Genomic DNA, 14,199 nt, shown 5'->3' with positions numbered 1-14,199 from the left:
CAGGAGGGTAGATTATTATCTAAATGGCAATAGATTGGGAGATGGGGAAGTGCAGAGGGACCTGGGTGTTCTTGTGCACCAGTCACTGAAGGAGAGCATGCAGGTGCAACAGGCGATTAAGAAGGCAAATGGTATGTTGGCCTTCATATCAAGGGGGTTCGAGTATAGGAATAGGGATACCTTACTACAGCTGTACAAGGTGCTGGTGAGACCGCATCTGGAGTATTGTGTACAGTTTTGGTCGCCCCATCTGCGGAAGGATGTTCTTGCCATGGAAAGAGTGCAGCGGCGATTCACCAGGCTGATACCTGGAATGGCGGGAATGACCTACGAGGAGAGATTGAATAGTTTGGGCTTGTACTCACTGGAGTTTAGAAGATTGAGAGGGGATCTCATCGAAACATATAAAATTATGGCAGGCCTGGACAGGCTGAATTCAGAGAGAATGTTTCCAATGGCAGGGGAGCACAGAACCAGGGGCCACAGTCTAAAAATAGCAGGCAAATCATTTAAAACAGAGATGAGGAAGAATTTCTTCACTCAAAGAGTGGTGAGCCTGTGGAATTCCCTGCCACAGAGGGCTGTGAAGGCTAATTCAATAAATATTTTCAAGAGAGAATTGGATATATTTCTGAAGGCTAAGGGGATTAAGGGTTACGGAGAAAAGGCGGGGGACGGGGTACTGAACTGGTAAGATCAGCTAAGATCTCAGACGAAGATCAGCCATGATCTCATTGAATGGCGGAGCAGGCTCGAAGGGCCGAATGGCCTACTCCTGTTCCTATCTCTATGTTTATGTTTATCGTTAAAGGATGGGATAAAGACAGGAGGGAGAAATTACCTCAGCTCCAAAAATAAAGTTAAAAAATCAGTTTGGGTGGAGCCAAGAAACAGCAAGGGGCAGAAAACATTGGTTGGAGATGTTAAAAGGCCCCCAACTGTAGTTGTAATGTAGGGCGGCGTATAATTCAGGGAACTAGAGGTGCATGCAGCAAGGGTAATATATTAATCATGGGGGATTTGAAGCTATGTATAGATTGGGAAAAACAAATCTGCAGTAATAGTATGGGGACATCATCTGAGTCAATGGGACTCTCTCTGACCTTTCTCCCCAGTCCATCTCCAGGATCAGTGTGTATCTGAGTCAATGGAAATCTCTGACCTTTCTCCCCAGTCCATCTCCAGGACCAGTGTGTATCTGAGTCAATGGGACTCTCTGACCTTTCTCCCCAGTCCATCTCCAGGACCAGTGTGTATCTGAGTCAATGGAAATCTCTGACCTTTCTCCCCAGTCCATCTCCAGGACCAGTGTGTATCTGAGTCAATGGGACTCTCTGACCTTTCTCCCCAGTCCATCTCCAGGACCAGTGTGTATCTGAGTCAATGGGACTCTCTCTGACCTTTCTCCCCAGTCCACCTCCAGGACCAGTGTGTATCTGAGTCAATGGGACTCTCTCTGACCTTTCTCCCCAGTCCATCTCCAGGACCAGTGTGTATCGGAGTCAATGGGACTCTCTCTGACATTTCTCCCCGGTCCATCTCCAGGACCAGTGTGTATCGGAGTCAATGGGACTCTCTCTGACCTTTCTCCCCGGTCCATTTCCAGGACCAGTGCGTATCTGAGTCAATGGGACTCTCTCTGACCTTTCTCCCCAGTCCATCTCCAGGACCAGTGTGTATCCGAGTCAATGGGACTCTCTCTGACCTTTCTCCCCAGTCCATCTCCAGGACCAGTGTGTATCTGAGTCAATGGGACTCTCTCTGACCTTTCTCCCCAGTCCATCTCCAGGACCAGTGTGTATCTGAGTCACTGGGACTCTCTCTGACCTTTCTCCCCAGTCCATCTCCAGGACCAGTGTGTATCTGAGTCAATGGGACTCTCTCTGACCTTTCTCCCCAGTCCATCTCCAGGACCAGTGTGTATCTGAGTCAATGGAATTCTCTGACCTTTCTCCCCAGTCCATCTCCAGGACCAGTGAGTATCTGAGTCAATGGGACTCTCTCTGACCTTTCTCCCCAGTCCATCTCCAGGACCAGTGTGTATCTGAGTCAATGGAATTCTCTGACCTTTCTCCCCAGTCCATCTCCAGGACCAGTGTGTATCTGAGTCACTGGGACTCTCTCTGACCTTTCTCCCCAGTCCATCTCCAGGACCAGTGTGTATCTGAGTCAATGGGACTCTCTCTGACCTTTCTCCCCAGTCCATCTCCAGGACCAGTGTGTATCTGAGTCAATGGAATTCTCTGACCTTTCTCCCCAGTCCATCTCCAGGACCAGTGAGTATCTGAGTCAATGGGACTCTCTCTGACCTTTCTCCCCAGTCCATCTCTAGGACCAGTGTGTATCTGAGTCAATGGGACTCTCTGACCTTTCTCCCCAGTCCATCTCCAGGACCAGTGTGTATCTGAGTCAATGGGACTCTCTCTGACCTTTCTCCCCAGTCCATCTCCAGGACCAGTGTGTATCTGAGTCAATGGGACTCTCTCTGACCTTTCTCCCCAGTCCACCTCCAGGACCAGTGTGTATCTGAGTCAATGGGACTCTCTCTGACCTTTCTCCCCAGTCCATCTCCAGGACCAGTGTGTACCTGAGTCAATGGGACTCTCTCTGGCATTTCTCCCCAGTCCATCTCCAGGACCAGTGTGTATCTGAGTCAATGGCACTCTCTCTGACCTTTCTCCCCAGTCCATCTCCAGGACCAGTGTGTATCTGAGTCAACGGGACTCTCGGACCTTTCTCCCCAGTCCATCTCCAGGACCAGTGTGTATCTGAATCAATGGGACTCTCTCTGACCTTTCTCCCCAGTCCATCTCCAGGACCAGTGTATATCTGAGTCAATGGGACTCTCTCTGACCTTTCTCCCCAGTCCATCTCTGGGACCAGTGTGTATCTGAGTCAATGGGACTCTCTCTGACCTTTCTCCCCAGTCCATCTCCAGGACCAGTGTGTATCTGAGTCAATGGGACTCTCTCTGACCTTTCTCCCCAGTCCATCTCCAGGACCAGTGTGTATCTGAGTCAATGGGACTCTCTCTGACCTTTCTCCCCGGTCCATCTCCAGGACCAGTGTGTATCTGAGTCAATGGGACTCTCTCTGGCCTTTCTCCCCAGTCCATCTCTAGGACCAGTGTGTATCTGAGTCAATGGGACTCTCTGACCTTTCTCCCCAGTCCATCTCCAGGACCAGTGTGTATCTGAGTCAATGGGACTCTCTGACCTTTCTCCCCAGTCCATCTCCAGGACCAGTGTGTATCTGAGTCAATGGGAGTCTCTCTGACCTTTCTCCCCAGTCCATCTCCAGGATCAGTGTGTATCTGAGTCAATGGGACTCTCTGACCTTTCTCCCCAGTCCATCTCCAGGACCAGTGTGTATCTGAGTCAATGGGAGTCTCTCTGACCTTTCTCCCCAGTCCATCTCCAGGATCAGTGTGTATCTGAGTCAATGGGACTCTCTGACCTTTCTCCCCAGTCCATCTCCAGGACCAGTGTATATCTGAGGCAATGGGACTCTCTCTGACCTTTCTCCCCAGTCCATCTCCAGGACCAGTGTGTATCTGAGTCAATGGGACTCTCTGACCTTTCTCCCCAGTCCATCTCCAGGACCAGTGTGTATCTGAGTCAACGGGACTCTCTCTGACCTTTCTCCCCAGTCCATCTCCAGGACCAGTGTGTATCTGAGTCAACGGGACTCTCTCTGACCTTTCTCACCAGTCTATCTCCAGGACCAGTGTGTATCTGAGTCAATGAGACTCTCTCTGACCTTTCTCCCCAGTCCATCTCCAGGACCAGTGTGTATCTGAGTCAATGGGACTCTCTCTGACCTTTCTCCCCAGTCTATCCCCAGGACCAGTGTGTATCTGAGTCAATGGGACTCTCTCTGACCTTTCTCCCCAGTCCATCTCCAGGACCAGTGTGTATCTGAGTCAATGGGACTCTCTCTGACCTTTCTCCCCAGTCCATCTCCAGGACCAGTGTGTATCTGAGTCAATGGGACTCCCTCTGACCTTTCTCCCCAGTCCATCTCCAGGACCAGTGTGTATCTGAGTCAATGGGACTCTCTCTGACCTTTCTCCCCAGTCCATCTCCAGGACCAGTGTGTATCTGAGTCACTGGGACTCTCTGACCTTTCTCCCCAGTCCATCTCCAGGACCAATGTGTATCTGAGTCAATGGGACTCTCTCTGACTTTTCTCCCCAGTCCATCTCCAGGACCAGTGTGTATCTGAGTCAATGGGACTTTCTCTGACCTTTCTCCCCAGTCCATCTCCAGGACCAGTGTATATCAGAGCGTTGGCGGGAATCTCGAGTGGCAGAGCGGGGCTATACAAGGCCCCAGAGACCAGGTAAGGCCTCAGAGCGTCGGCGGGAAACTCGAGCGGCAGAGCGGGGCTATAAAAGGCCCCAGAGACCAGGTAAGGCCTCAGAGCGTCGGCGGGAAACTCGAGCGGCAGAGCGGGGCTATAAAAGGCCCCAGAGACCAGGTAAGGCCTCAGAGCGTCGGCGGGGAACTCGAGCGGCAGAGCGGGGCTATAAAAGGCCCCAGAGACCAGGTAAGGCCTCAGAGCGTCGGCGGGGAACTCGAGCGGCAGAGCGGGGCTATAAAAGGCCCCAGAGACCAGGTAAGGCCTCAGAGCGTCGGCGGGGAACTCGAGCGGCAGAGCGGGCTATAAAAGGCCCCAGAGACCAGGTAAGGCCTCACAGCGTCGGCGGGAAACTCGAGCGGCAGAGCGGGGCTATAAAAGGCCCCAGAGACCAGGTAAGGCCTCAGAGCGTCGGCGGGGAACTCGAGCGGCAGAGCGGGGCTATAAAAGGCCCCAGAGACCAGGTAAGGCCTCAGAGCGTCGGCGGGGAACTCGAGCGGCAGAGCGGGGCTATAAAAGGCCCCAGAGACCAGGTAAGGCCTCAGAGCGTCGGCGGGGAACTCGAGCGGCAGAGCGGGCTATAAAAGGCCCCAGAGACCAGGTAAGGCCTCACAGCGTCGGCGGGAAACTCGAGCGGCAGAGCGGGGCTATAAAAGGCCCCAGAGACCAGGTAAGGCATACCAAGCTCCAGTCTGGGAACTCGGAGGGAAGGAGAGAGGTAAAAATTAATCCAAGTGTGACGTCACCAGAAAGCGGGTAAGTGATTGGTTGGTAAGTATTTCTCTTTTTTTTTAAGCTTAAACTCTGGTTTATAGTTTCTAAGGTGCGATATTCATCATCTAGAATCAGAGCAGAGGGTATTTAAAAATAATATTAATAAATGTAATTAATTACATAGAATGGGAGATCAGGTGATGTGTTGCTGCTGCAATATGTGGGAGCTGGTGGACACCATTGATGCTCACGGTGATCACATTTGCAGTAAGTGTTGGCTGCTCGAGGAATTCCGGCTCCGTGTTGAAGAGCTGGAGTCCGAGCTTCAAACACTGAGACACATCAGGGAGGGGGAGAGTTACCTGGACTCTGTATCAGGAGGTAGTCACACCAATTAGATTAATTAATTCAGATGTAGTCCGTGGCCAGGGACTAGAAGTGAGGCAGGTATGGGGATCCAGGAGGTAGTGTTGGAGGAGCCGCAGCCCTTGCTCTTGTCCAACAGGTTTGAGGCTCTTACTCCCTGTGAGGATGGGAACAGGGACTGCGGGGAGGATGAGCAACCTGGCCACAGCACCGTGGAGCGGGGGGCCATTCAAGTGGGGGGATTTAAAAGAAATGTTGTAGTGGTAGGGGATAGTATTGTTAGGGGGATAGATAGAGTTCTTTGCAGCCGAGAGCGAGAGTCCCGAAGGCTGTGTTGCCTGCCCGGTGCCAGGGTTAAGGACATCACCTCTGGGCTAGAGAGAAACTTGGAGTGGGAGGGGGAGGATCCAGTTGCCGTGGTCCATGTTGGTACCAACGACATAGATAGGACAAGGAAGGAGGTTCTGCTGAGGGAGTTTGAGCAGCTAGGGGCCAAATTAAAAAGCAGAACCACAAGGGTAATAATCTCTGGATTACTACCTGAGCCACGTGCAAATTTGGCTAGGGTAAATAAAATTAGAGAGTTAAATGCGTGGCTCAAAGACTGGTGTGGGAGAAATGGGTTTTGCTTCCTGGGACACTGGCATCAGTACTGGGACAGGAGAGAGCTGTTCCGTTGGGACGGACTTCACTTGGCCAGTGCTGGGACTAGAATCCTGGCGAATCGAATAACTAGGGCTGTAGAGAGGGCTTTAAACTAATTGGTGGGGGGGAGGTTTTAAGAGAGCGAAAAATAAAAATGACAGTGGAGAAGGCAATAGAGCAAGGTAGCAGTGGGGGAATTAAAAACCAGAGCGTGTCAGGAAGGGACAGAATGAATAATGATAAAGGTAAAGTAGTAAAAGGGGTAAAAGCAGGAATAAATTGTCAGAAAACATATTTGAAAGTTCTTTATCTGAATGCACTCAGCATTCGTAACAAAATTGACGAGTTGACGGTGCAAATAACTACACATGGGTATGATCTGGTGGCCATTACGGAAACATGGCTGCAAGATAATCATGACTGGGAACTAAACATACAAGGGTATTTGACAATTAGGAAGGACAGACAGGAAGGAAAGGGAGGTGGGGTTGCTATGTTAATCAAGGATGGAATCACTGCAATAGTCAGAAATTATATTGGGTCAAAGGATCAGGATAGTGAAACAGTTTGGGTGGAGATAAGGAATAATAAGGGGAAAAAGTCACTAGTGGGCGTAGTCTATAGGCCTCCTAACAGTTGCAACTCTGTTGGTCGGAGTATAAATCAGGAAATAGTTGGGGCTTGTAATAAGGGAACAGCTATAATCATGGGGGATTTTAACTTTCATATTGACTGGACTAATCAAATTGGGCATGGCAGCATTGAGGAAGAGTTCATAGAGTGTATTAGGGACGGGTTCCTTGAGCAGTATGTAACTGAACCAACCAGGGGGCAGGCAATCTTAGATCTGGTCCTGTGTAATGAGACAGGATTAATAAAAAATGTCCTAGTAAAGGATCCCCTTGGACTGAGTGACCATAATATGGTTGAATTCCAAATTCAGTTTGAGGGTGAGAGAGATGGAACTCAAACCAGCGTGCTAAGCTTAAATAAAGAAGACTATGAAGGTATGAGAGTAGAATTGACTAAAGTGGACTGGGAAAACAGATTAAAGTGTAAGACGGTACAAGAGCAGTGGTCTACATTCAAGGAGACATTTCACATCTTTCAAGATAAATATATTCCACTGAGGAAAAAGGGGAGTAAAAGAAAAGACAGCCATCCGTGGCTTAGTAAAGTAATAAAGGATAGTATCCGACTGAAAACAAGGGCATATAAAGTAGCCAAATCTAGTGGGAGGATAGAAGATTGGGAAGCATTTAAAAGCCAGCAAACAATAACTAAAAGGTTAATTAAGAAAGGGAAGATAGATTATGAAAGTAAACTAGCAAAAAATATAAAAACAGATAGCAAGAGTTTCTACAGCTATATAAAAAGAAAAAGGGTGGCTAAAGTGAACGTTGGTCCCTTAGAGGATGGGACCGGGAAACTACTGGTGGGGAACATGGAGATGGCAAAGACGCTAAACAAATATTTTGTATCAGTCTTTACAGTAGAGGACACTAAAAATATCCCAACGCTGGACAAACAGGGGGCAATGGGGGGGGAGGAGCTAAAGACGATTAAAATCACTAAGGAGATGGTACTCAGTAAAATAATGGGACTTAAGGCGGATAAATCCCCCGGACCTGATGGCCTACATCCTAGGGTCTTGAGAGAAGTGGCGGTAGGGATTGTGGATGCATTGGTGATCATTTTCCAGAACTCCCTGGACTCAGGAAAGGTCCCGGCAGATTGGAAAACTGCTAATGTAACACCCTTATTTAAGGAGGGAAGTAGACAAAAAGCTGGAAACTATAGACCAGTTAGCCTAACATCTGTGGTTGGCAAAATGTTGGAGTCCATTATTAAGGAAACAGTAACAGAGCATTTGGATAAACATAATTTAATAGGACAGAGTCAGCATGGTTTTACGAAGGGGAAGTCATGTTTGACAAATTTGCTCAAATTCTTTGAGGATGTAACATACAGGGTGGATAAAGGGGAACCAGTGGATGTAGTGTATTTGGACTTCCAAAAGGCATTTGACAAGGTTCCACACAAAAGATTACTGATCAAGATAAAAAATCACAGGATTGGGGGTAATATATTGGCATGGGTGGAAGATTGGCTATCTAACAGAAAACAAAGAGTTGGGATAAATGGTTCGTTCTCGGGCTGGCAATCAGTAACTAGTGGTGTTCTGCAGGGGTCAGTGCTGGGACCCCAACTCTTTACAATCTATATTAACGATTTGGAGGAAGGGACCGAGTGCAACATATCCAAGTTTGCCGACTATACAAAGATGGGGGGGAAAGCAGTGAGTGAGGCGGACATAAAAAACCTGCAAAAGGACATAGACAGGCTAAGTGAGTGGGCAGAGATTTGGCAGATGCAATATAATGTTGGAAAGTGTGAGGTTATGCACTTTGGCAGAAAAAATCAAAGAGCAAGTTATTATCTAAATGGAGAGAAACTGCAAAGTACTACAGTACAAAGGGATCTGGGGGTCCTGGTGCATGAAACACAAAAAGTTAGTATGCAGGTGCAGCAGGTGATCAGGAAGGCCAATGGAATCTTGGCTTTTATTGCAAGGGGGATGGAGTATAAAAACAGGGAAGTCTTGCTGCAGTTATACAGGGTATTGGTGAGGCCACACCTGGAATACTGCGTGCAGTTTTGGTTTCCATATTTAAGAAAAGATATACTTGCTCTTGAGGCGGTTCAGAGAAGGTTCACTCGGTTGATTCCGGAGATGAGGGGGTTGACTTATGAGGAAAGGTTGAGTAGATTGGGACTCTACTCATTGGAGTTCAGAAGAATGAGAGGCGATCTTATCGAAACATATAAGATTGTGAGGGGGCTTGATCGCGTGGATGCAGTGAGGATGTTTCCACTGATGGGTGAGACTAGAACTAGGGGGCATAATCTTAGAATAAGGGGCTGCCCTTTCAAAACTGAGATGAGGAGAAACTTCTTCACTGAGAGGGTAGTAAATCTATGGAATTTGCTACCTCAGAGAGCTGTGGAAGCTGCGACATTAAATAAATTTCAAACGGAGATAGACATTTTCCTAGCAGATAAGGGAATTAGAGGTTACGGGGAGAGGGCAGGGAAGTGGACGTGAGTCTAGGTTCGGATCAGCCATGATCCTATTGAATGGCGGAGCAGGCCCGAGGGGCCATATGGCCTACTCCTGCTTCTTATGTTCTTAATAGGACTCTCTCTGACCTTTCTCCCCAGTCCATCTCCAGGACCAGTGTGTATCTGAGTCAATGAGACTCTCTCTGACCTTTCTCCCCAGTCCATCTCCAGGGCCAGTGCGTATCTGAGTCAATGGGACTCTCTCTGACCTTTCTTCCCAGTCCATCTCCAGGACCAGTGTGTATCTGGGTCAATGAGACTCTCTCTGACCTTTCTCCCCAGTCCATCTCCAAGACCAGTGTGTATCTGAGTCAATGGGACTTTCTCTTACCTTGCTCCCCAGTCGGTCTCTGGAAGCTCTTTGAATCGGAAGGGTTGGTGCTCACAATCCTGTGCTGGTTAAGCGGCTGTTGTTCCTCAGTCGACAATCCCCGTTTACTTTGAGCTGAGCACCTTCGTCAATCACACCATCATTCACCGGGAGATCTAACTGTGGCAAAGCAGAAAATAACAACATTGAAAGCGTGAAATAATGTAATGTAGACATTTAATCTGCTTACTAATAATCCATTGTGAAGGCGGAGTATTTGTTTGATTTTGTGCCTTTGCTCAGATCCCCAGTTGCGGGGCTGTGTGTTTAGTTTGGGGATTTTCCCTCAGATCCCCAGTTGCGGGCTGTGTGTTTAATTTGGGGATTTTCCTCAGATCCCCAGTTGCGGGGCTGTGTGTTTAGTTTGGAGATTTTCCTCAGATCCCCAGTTGCGGGGCTGTGTGTTTAGTTTGGAGATTTTCCTCAGATCCCCAGTTGCGGGGCTGTGTGTTTAGTTTGGAGATTTTCCTCAGATCCCCAGTTGCAGGGCTGTGTGTTTAGTTTGGGGGATTTTCCTCAGATCCCCAGTTGCGGGGCTGTGTGTTTAGTTTGGGGATTTTCCTCAGATCCCCAGTTGCGGGGCTGTGTGTTTAGTTTGGAGATTTTCCTCAGATCCCCAGTTGCGGGGCTGTGTGTTTAGTTTGGAGATTTTCCTCAGATCCCCAGTTGCGGGGCTGTGTGTTTAGTTTGGAGATTTTACTCACAGTAAATTTCCGGCCTCCTGAGACTCCCCCATTCTCACTGCTCTGGGCGGAAATGCGCCATTTTCTGTGCGTAGTTACTGCCCGGAGTGGTGACCCTGTGAAACTCGGGGCTGAGCAGCCGCTGTCGGGCCGGGTGCTGAATGGAGCGGAGTTCCCTCAGTCACAGAGCGCCAGCCTAGAACCAGCGCTGTGACCCTCCCTCCCTCGCTGTGATCTAAACTCGGGGCTGAGCAGCCGCTGTCGGACCGAGTTCCCTCAATCACAGAGCGGGCCCTGTAACCCGGGCAACCAGCCTGTGTCTGACCCTCACTCACCGATCAACCCGCGCCGCCTGGCCCAGCACACAGCAGGGGAGAGGCACTGCGCCTGCGCCGGAGGGCAGGGGAGCGGCACTGCACCTGCGCGGGAGAGGGAGAAAGGGAGCGGCAATGCGCCTGCGCCGGAGGGCAGGGGAGCGTTACTGCGCCTGCGCGGGAGGAAAGGGAGCGGCACTGCGCCTGCGCGGTAGAGCTGTGTCGCACGAACGCATCAATGTCGCTCCCAGTGCTAGGAGAACTACATCGGAACATATACAGGCCCAGGTTAACGGCAGCCATCTTTGTAAAGGAGGGAGGAAAGCTTCAGTGCGACGTCACCATATGCCTGAGGCAAAGAGCCTTGTGTCCAATGCGGGGAATAAAAGCCCACAGCCTCCCCGGGCCCTGAACACGGGACTGGAGAAACTCGCTGCCCTGCGGATCAGACAATCAGCCGGCGCTAGTCCCGCCCCTCGGGCTCCCCGATTGGTTGGAGGATCCGCCGCCGGTTCGCTCCTCCAGCCCCGCCCACTGGGTGCCGCTAGTCCCGCCCTCGGGCTCCCCGATTGGTTGGAGGACCCGCCGCGGGCTCGCTCCCTATTGGTCGGAAGCACCCGTCAATCAGGCCGAGGACACGCGTCACATGTTTATGAGACGATGACGTCAGTGGGGCCGCTGGCCCCGGTCACGTGTCTGAGAGCCCGCGAGGCTGAATACGCTCCGTTCGCTTTCCGGGACCCGAAAATTACCAGGTTTGTGTTTACCGTCATTTATTTCCCCGTCCCTCTCCACTCGTCCGTCTAACTGAGAAAACTCGCTTTCGGCCCGTCATTCCGACTCTTCAACCGTTAACGACCGTCACCCAGAGTTTCGTCCCCGAGCATGCGCACTAGCAGCTGGTCCTGGGACTCTGCCCCTGAGCATGCGCACTAGCAGCTGGTCCTGGGACTCTGCCCCTGAGCATGCGCACTAGCAGCTGGTCCTGGGACTCTGGGCCCCTGAGCATGCGCACTAGCAGCTGGTCCTGGGACTCTGCCCCTGAGCATGTGCACCAGCAGCTGGTCCTGGGACTCTGCCCCTGAGCATGCGCACTAGCAGCTGGTCTTGGGACTCTGCCCCCTGAGCATGCGCACTAGCAGCTGGTCCTGGGACTCTGCCCCTGAGCATGCGCACTAGCAGCTGGTCCTGGGACTCTGCCTCTGAGCATGCCCACTAGCAGCTGGTCCTGGGACTCTGCCCCCTGAGCATGCGCACTAGCAGCTGGTCCTGGGACTCTGCCCCTGAGCATGCCCACTAGCAGCTGGTCCTGGGACACTGCCCCTGAGAATGCCCACTAGCAGCTGGTCCTGGGACTCTGCCCCTGAGCATGCCCACTAGCAGCTGGTCCTGGGACTCTGACCCTGAGCATGCGCACTAGCAGCTGGTCCTGGGACTCTGCCCCTGAGCATGCGCACTAGCAGCTGGTCCTGCGACTCTGCCCCTGAGCATGCGCACTAGCAGCTGGTCCTGCGATTCTGCCCCTGAGCATGCCCACTAGCAGCTGGTTCTGGGACTCTGGGCCCCTGAGCATGCCCACTAGCAGCTGGTCCTGGGACTCTGCCCCTGAGCATGCGCACTAGCAGCTGGTCCTGGGACTCTGGGCCCCTGAGCATGCCCACTAGCAGCTGGTCCTGGGACTCTGACCCTGAGCATGCGCACGAGCAGCTGGTCCTGGGACTCTGCCCCCTGAGCATGCGCACTAGCAGCTGGTCCTGGGACTCTGCCCCTGAGCATGCCCACTAGTAGCTGGTCCTGGGACTCTGGGCCCCTGAGCATGTGCACTAGCAGCTGGTCCTGGGACTCTGCCCCTGAGCATGCCCACTAGCAGCTGGTCCTGGGACTCTGCCCCTGAGCATGTGCACTAGCAGCTGGTCCTGGGACTCTGGGCCCCTGAGCATGCCCACTAGCAGCTGGTCCTGGGACTCTGCCCCTGAGCATGCGCACTAGCAGCTGGTCCTGGGATTCTACCCCTGAGCATGCGCACTAGCAGCTGGTCCTGGGACACTGCCCCTGAGCATGCCCACTAGCAGCTGGTCCTGGGACTCTGCCCCTGAGCATGCCCACTAGCAGCTGGTCCTGGGACTCTGCCCCTGAGCATGCCCACTAGCAGCTGGTCCTGGGACTCTGGGCCCCTGAGCATGCCCACCAGCAGCTGGTCCTGGGACTCTGCCCCTGAGCATGCCCACTAGCAGCTGGTCCTGGGACTCTGCCCCTGAGCATGCGCACTAGCAGCTGGTCCTGGGACTCTGCTGTCCCTGTGCATGCCCACTAGCAGCTGGTTCTGGGACTCTGCCCCTGAGCATGCCCACTAGCAGCTGGTCCTGGGACTAGGCCCCTGAGCATGCGCACTCGCAGCTGGTCCTGGGGCTCCGCTGCCACTGAGCATGCCCATTAGCAGCTGGTCCTGGGACACTGCCCCTGAGCATGCCCACTAGCAGCTGGTCCTGGGACTCTGCCCCTGAGCATGCCCACTAGCAGCTGGTCTGGGACTCTGGGCCCCTGAGCATGCGCACTAGCAGCTGGTCCTGGGACTCTGCCCCTGAGCATGCCCACTAGCAGCTGGTCCTGGGACTAGGCCCCTGAGCATGTGCACTCGCAGCTGGTCCTGGGACTCCGCTGCCCCTGAGCTTGCCCACTAGCAGCTGGTCCTGGGACACTGCCCCTGAGCATGCCCACTAGCAGCTGGTCCTGGGACTCTGCTCCTGAGCATGCCCACTAGCAGCTGGTCCTGGGACTCTGCCCCTGAGCATGCCCACTAGCAGCTGGTTCTGGGACTCTGGGCCCCTGAGCATGCCCACTAGCAGCTGGTCCTGGGACTCCGCTGCCCCTGAGCATGTGCACTAGCAGCTGGTCCTGGGACTCTGCCCCTGAGCATGCCCAGTAGCAGCTGGTCCTGGGACTCTGCCCCTGAGCATGCGCACTAGCAGCTGGTCCTGGGACTCTGCTGTCCCTGTGCATGCCCACTAGCAGCTGGTTCTGGGACTCTGCCCCTGAGCATGCCCACTAGCAGCTGGTCCTGGGACTAGGCCCCTGAGCATGCGCACTCGCAGCTGGTCCTGGGGCTCCGCTGCCCCTGAGCATGCCCATTAGCAGCTGGTCCTGGGACACTGCCCCTGAGCATGCCTACTGGCAGCTGGTCCTGGGACTCTGCCCCTGAGCATGCCCACTAGCAGCTGGTCCTGGGACACTGCCCCTGAGCATGCCCACTAGCAGCTGGTTCTGGGACTCTGGGCCCCTGAGCATGCGCACTAGCAGCTGGTCCTGGGACTCTGCCCCTGAGCATGCCCACTAGCAGCTGGTCCTGGGACTCTGGGCCCCTGAGCATGCCCACTAGCAGCTGGTCCTGGGACTCTGCTGCCCCTGAGCATGCGCACTAGCAGCTGGTCCTGGGACTCTGCCCCTGAGCATGCCCACTAGCAGCTGGTCCTGGGACTCTGCCCCTGAGCATGCCCACTAGCAGCTGGTCCTGGGACTCTGGGCCCCTGAGCATGTGCACTAGCAGCTGGTCCTGGGACTCCGCTGCCCCTGAGCATGCGCACTAGCAGCTGGTCCTGGGACTCTGCCCCTGAGCATGCCCACTAGC

At 52.9% G+C, this 14,199-nt stretch overlaps 1 long non-coding RNA gene across 2 annotated transcripts; it reads right to left on the bottom strand.

The window, feature by feature from the left end:
* Positions 1–225: 225 nt before the first annotated feature.
* LOC147082194 (uncharacterized) lies at positions 226–11,017 on the bottom strand. 2 transcript variants are annotated; one of them, XR_015076250.1, is made up of 3 exons: positions 10,596–11,017; positions 9,539–9,697; positions 226–327 (listed from the first exon to the last, which is right to left on the bottom strand). It is a non-coding gene; the product is annotated as an uncharacterized LOC147082194 (long non-coding RNA). The 2 variants fall into 2 exon arrangements; XR_015076249.1 differs by lacking the exon at positions 10,596–11,017 and adding an exon at positions 10,282–10,588 and having other exon boundaries at positions 227–327.
* Positions 11,018–14,199: the final 3,182 nt, after the last annotated feature.

This window comes from Somniosus microcephalus, unplaced genomic scaffold (assembly GCF_052327205.1).
Source record: "Somniosus microcephalus isolate GS21.2 unplaced genomic scaffold, FLI_Smic_1.0 scaffold148, whole genome shotgun sequence".
NCBI classification, from domain to species: domain Eukaryota; kingdom Metazoa; phylum Chordata; class Chondrichthyes; order Squaliformes; family Somniosidae; genus Somniosus; species Somniosus microcephalus.
Note: the sequence above shows the minus strand (reverse complement) of the source record. Positions and strands in the feature narration are given on the sequence as shown.